The sequence below is a fragment of the Mercenaria mercenaria genome, chromosome 3, assembly GCF_021730395.1.
Source record: "Mercenaria mercenaria strain notata chromosome 3, MADL_Memer_1, whole genome shotgun sequence".
Taxonomy (NCBI): Eukaryota; Metazoa; Mollusca; class Bivalvia; order Venerida; family Veneridae; genus Mercenaria; species Mercenaria mercenaria.
This window is the reverse complement of record NC_069363.1, coordinates 19,993,644-19,999,643: the sequence shown is the minus strand read 5'-3', so window position 1 is coordinate 19,999,643 and position 6,000 is coordinate 19,993,644.

Below are 6,000 nucleotides of genomic sequence, written 5' to 3'. Positions count from 1 at the left end.
GATAGGTCATATATTGTCACAACTGAAAATGGTGGCAGCTATAGAAGAAATAGGCAGCATCTTCTGAAGTCAAACGAACAGCCATTCACAGATCATGAACTATGCACAGCACCTTTCCCTTTACAAACAACACACAACACAAATAATTCTACAGAGAGTTCCAAACAAATTGAGTCTTACATGCCTCAAGCTCAATATTCTACCCCACCCTCGCTGGAACAATCTACACAGCAATCTCCGCAAAAAACACAATCCCCACAAACAACAGTAACTGATCCGCCCCAGGCCAGTCCAGCCACTTATAGAACAAGATCAGGTCGTAGTATCAAACCACCTCAAAGGTTATCTTTTTGATCAATATGATAATTAATATTTACAGTTATAAGGTGATGAAATAGCTCGCAATGTATGTGTATATGTATATATTGGTGATATAATGAATGATGCTCAAGATAAGTAAATGAAATATACATTAATTCTACATAAGAATGACAAAATAACAACTGCTTGGCACCAAAAAAATAATTTCTTTGCTTTTACGTATATGTGCACTTAATGTGTTCTTGAAACTATCAGTAATATGAATCTAGTTGCCGTTGATCCTGATCAGAAATAGTGTTTAAGAAAATTTAATCTGAATTTAATTAGTGTTTTTAGCATGTAAGATACGTTACTGAACTACTTGGGTATGTTTTATGTACATATAAAAGGAATGGTACCTATTTACAGAGTACTATATCTTATCATTCATATTGGTATAATATTTTCTTTACCCATAGGTACTGATTTAAACTTTGCTTTTACTGAAAAAAATTTACAGACGTTTCTTGTAGATATTATTTCAAAACAGTAAACATATCTACAGTTAAATTTATTACTGACTTAACAGTTCAGCATAAGCTAAATTTCTGACATCAACTGAACTTTAAACACCAAAATTATGTCATAATAAAACCAGTAGGCTACAGTTTATTGATAATTTTAACACAAATAAGCTCAACTGGAACAAGAATTAATTCTAAACTAAAGATACCAAATGTAACGTATCTTGTCTTGTATTCAAACATTCTACTGAGAAGTCAAAAACAGTTATATCTCAACATCTGATAAACTACAAAGCAGATGTTATATACCGGAACTCTAATTACTTATATATACTCAGATCGCAGATATACTGGAACACAGAGAAAGTCATTGGTAACGTATCTTGCATACTCTAGTTGCGGTCAGCAACTTGTTTACAATAACATTATTGTTTTATTTTTGTCTAGGAGAAATGAAATCTCAAAATTTTCAGCTGGCTTGTGTTCGTTTGCGGTGACTAGAATATCAGCAAAGGAAACCCAAAATTCGTCTACAAAATTTGTACAAAAAAACCATCTCATGATTTAGTTTCATAAAACTAATGTGTGTCTCCTCTTCATCGGTATCCATCACTTTGGCCAAGTATCACTTCCCGTTGTAAGTTGCAGCCCCAAATGACATCGCGATTTTATTGAAAACACAGACAAAGACAAATTGATGTGTGTCAGTTTGCGAAGACATGATTATTGAGCAGTAAATAATACAGATCCGGATCAGCTGCCACTTTTTTAGGTCTATACAGTTTGCAGCATAATAATTGTGATTTTTAACAACAAGTACTTTCGTGACTTTTGACACTTTTTGTTTCAGGAAATTGATTGAGTAAGAAGAGGTATATCATAAAAATAAAAATAGTTATTCTTACCAAATATAAAATACTTCGAGTCTTGGTGCCTAAATCTGATTTCAGTATGTTTGCAATTGTTTCTATGGTCATTTACAACTAAAAAGGGATATACCTTTCTCGGAAGTATCACCTTCACGTTTGTTACCGTAGATCCGGTAAACCTTCCACGCATAAAAATAATTATCATTATCTTTAATATTTATCATCAGTATTAATCATTATTATAAAAATACAAATCATAATAATAGTATTAATTATGAATTATTATTATTATTACAATTATTATTATTATTAGATCTATATTACGAATATAGTAAGTATTATTATAATGATGATGATGATGATGATGATGGTTATAATTATCATTATACATGTTGTATTTGTATTGTTGCTATCGTGCTGTTGTTGTTTGTCCAGTGCGCAAAAATGTGATATATATAAAGATACGATTGTATGATTTCAGTCGTTCTATCAGCAAGATACGTTACCACTACACATATAGTCCAATTGTTAGCATTGGGTAAAAAATCAAACACTTTAACTAGAAATACATGCTCATTGTGCTAGTGCAAATACACATCTGCGACATGTTCCTCTTATATAAGGAAAAATGGTAGACATTTCTTCAAAACATCAGCTGTTCATTTAAGAACTGACTATATCTACATGATGCATGAAATGCCTATGTTAAAATGGACACGATACTTGGACAAACCATTTTGTTTAAAATAAGTTGTGCGTAAGATACCTCAACCATTGTTAAAGAAAAGTTTTCCTGCCATGGAAATGTTATTTTTACGATTTAACTATGATGTAAGGACAATATTTCGAAACAGCAAGATACGTTACTGTCTGTGTAAGAAACGTTACCATAACTGCACGTCCAAATGGCACAGGCATTTCATTTCGATTTCTGAAATTGTTGTTTGTCGTAGTAAAACAGTTTCATAAAGACATAAACAACAGTTGGTGTAATAAAATCTGCAAAATAATATCATTATTTAGATATAAAATTGACTTACCCCGATTTCAGATGATGCAGAGAGCAGTATACAGACACAAAACAATGGTAAAATGGCTTCCAAAATTACGAAGTTATTGACACACTGAATCATGTTTTTAGTACTGTCAAAAATCGATGCGATTACATCATAAAATATATGTTGTGTCTAAGTGCTTGCTAGACTGTATCGTATCTTGCAGTAACGTATCTTGCGAGGATTAAAGTTGATTAAGGTTTTATGAAAGAAAATTAACTTCATATTGTTTAAAATTAAGTTTCTGTTAAATATTATGTGAACAGCGAGTCAGCAATACTTTTAAATCTTGACCATTCTGCTTCATTCCAAAGCTTTAACTGCTTTTACAGGTAACGTATCTTGCATGAGTTAAAGTAGCATTGTCGATTTCAATATTTGACCCATTTTAAAAAGATCAGGTGTTATTGGTGGATGTATATGATATCAATTCGGGGTAGGAAATTGATTCATTAGTTCGGAAATCACTATTGGAGGCATAATAGATCGTTCTTAATTATATTTTTGTACTGAGATTTCCATGTAACGTATCTTGCAGCCATTTTGGAGACAACGTGTTTACGATTTTATTAAACAAGATATACATGAAGTATTTCTCTGGTGATATTTTTATTCCTACTCTGACAATGCTAAATACAAAAAAAACACTAAATAGCACCGGAAATAAGTTTTCCCTGTTATTTACACACAGACAAATTGAATACTTTGAAGTGGCGACATGAACATTTCCATTATTTTGTTTTGATAAATGGAATATCTCACCTAATATTGACATCAAAAGTACAAAGTAAGTGTTTGTCTGCTTAGATGTATTGTAGCTTTGCATAACAAAACCCAATAGACCCAAATATACCAGTCAGATTATCCTATACTTGTCTGAGACACAAAATGAGGGCAAATTTACATTCTTATTTAGAATCAATGTATAGTTGATTACTTAGAGCTATATTATTAGAGTGATGATCTTACAGCTTTGAAACAGACAGAGATCTTTGATTGTAAATGAGCCGTGAAGTGATAAACATTCGAATGGAACAGAACTGTACATGTAACTTGATAGTCTACCTGGAATACATTAATCAATTTCTAGCAGAAGGCTGAGCTTTCATGAGACTTTTATTGCTTTGAACTGACAGTTGCTGGAGCTAATTAACTGTTTGATGTGTTTCATTTTTTATGAAGAAGGGAGATGTTACATTATAGGCTAGTCCACTGGCGAATCACAGCTATCAGGTCTACTGATAAGCACCGCCCACTGACCACTCTCTTACTTGTATGTTTGTTGTACATAGAATATTCATTCCTATAGATTAAAGCTTAGAAAACAGTTGTGTCTCCTTTATATCCACCAACATTATTACACTTATATCGTTAGTCCCCACCTCTGATTTATGTGGGGAAGTTGGCTGTCTCCTCTTCATCGTCATGTATATGAGATTGTAAGTAATTCTTACAATATATAGGTTCCTTGCAAACTGTACAGAAAATGGGCCATATTTGAAAATATATGTTTCTAAAGTTTGTTGGATACTTGGCGTAATTAAAGCACCACATTAAGATAAAAGTTTTAAGACTTTATTCTTAATTTTCCTGCCATTCTATATTTTATCTGGCTTTGAGACATAACTATTTAAACGGGTTGTTCATCTCCGTGCCATAATTTGTATAATTGTAATAAGTATTTAAAAACAGTCTGTCCTAAATTAAAACCTTCTAAAGTGTAGTATACACATATGATAGAAACCCATTTTCGAAATAATTAAGTCAGTTCTATCATAGGCAAACAGACACTACTGTAAATAGGCATACAGACACTACTGTAAATAGGAAATGTATAATGGTGGATTCTCATAGTCCTCAGATCTTTGCCCTGTAGAGCTATTTTCCTTATTTTCTTTGCATTTTTTGTTGCTAAAATAACATGGCAGAATTATGCTTGACATGACAGTAGCATTTTCATATCAAATAAAGAAATAACAACATGGCAGAAAGTATAAAGGCAACATCATACTCTGTATCTGTATCTGCAGGTTACGAAGTAGAAACCAATACTAGTGTATAACTTCGGCGGGGGAGGGGCGGGGGCGCTCTAATCGTGAGCCTGAATGGTACTCTTGAATGCCTCGACGGATCCGGCACATACAGTGCTCTCTTTCAGATGATTCCAGTCCACCACTGTTCTTACAAAGAAAGAGTTTTTATATTGATCACTGCTCGCATTATCAGCTTCAAAACATTCTGAATTGTTTGTAACCTGGTTTTCAAGAATGGTTTTGGTCACACAGTCTTTATATTTCACAGGTTTGATTTTACGTCGAGGTCTTAGCTGATCTAAGTAGTCACAGGTGTCTATTGTCGGCACCATATCCTCCACTATCTTGAACAGCAGCGTCAGTCTGTTGTACTTTCGCCGTTGCTGTAATACTGGGAGTTGTAGCTCCTGGAGCATCTTGGTGACACAGCCCTCGTCGCGGGATCTGTAGTCCTTCTTGATGAAGCGTGCCACTTGTCGTTGTATTCGTTCGATGGTGTTCAAGTCCTTCCCAAGATATGAGTCCCAGATGGTAGATTCATACTCTAACATAGAGCGTACGTGGGAGATGTATGCAAGCTTCCTGCAGTCTAGATCTACTTGTTTTTATTAATTCTTGTGGTTATCGTTTATTTTATTTATCAATGTTTCTTATCAAATACACATAAGTATGAATTAACTTTATTTCATAAATAAAGCGTGCTAACAGTTAACAATCTTAAGTAATATATAGTGCTGATCAGGTATTGCCATTAATTTATTCTTTTATTTTTATGGGGACCTGTTGGTTTATCAAGAGAACCTTTTAGATAGCAACTAATTTCACACTGGTTTCCTATTAATTGTGATGTCCATTTTCTATTTAGTAAGTAAATAAATAAGCTTTTTTTAAAGTCGGCAAGAGGATACAACTATACAACATAAGCTCATAAGAGCTTTTTAACCGGCTACATATATTTAAAAAGATAAGTTTTAAAAGAATTTTTCAAAGTTTGCTATAAAGTATGAATACTGTCACGTCTAACTTGATGTTGCACCCACATCATCTAAATGCGCTGAGGTTGAACGTGACTTTACACAGGATTAATGTTTATTTTTTTAAAACTATTTGTTACATGTACATGAGCTGAAAAGAAACTTTGCATTCCCGGATTCAGAAAATTGTATTAGATAATCGAATTGACAGCAAAGCCCCATAGCACCGTTGGAGCCCATAGCGC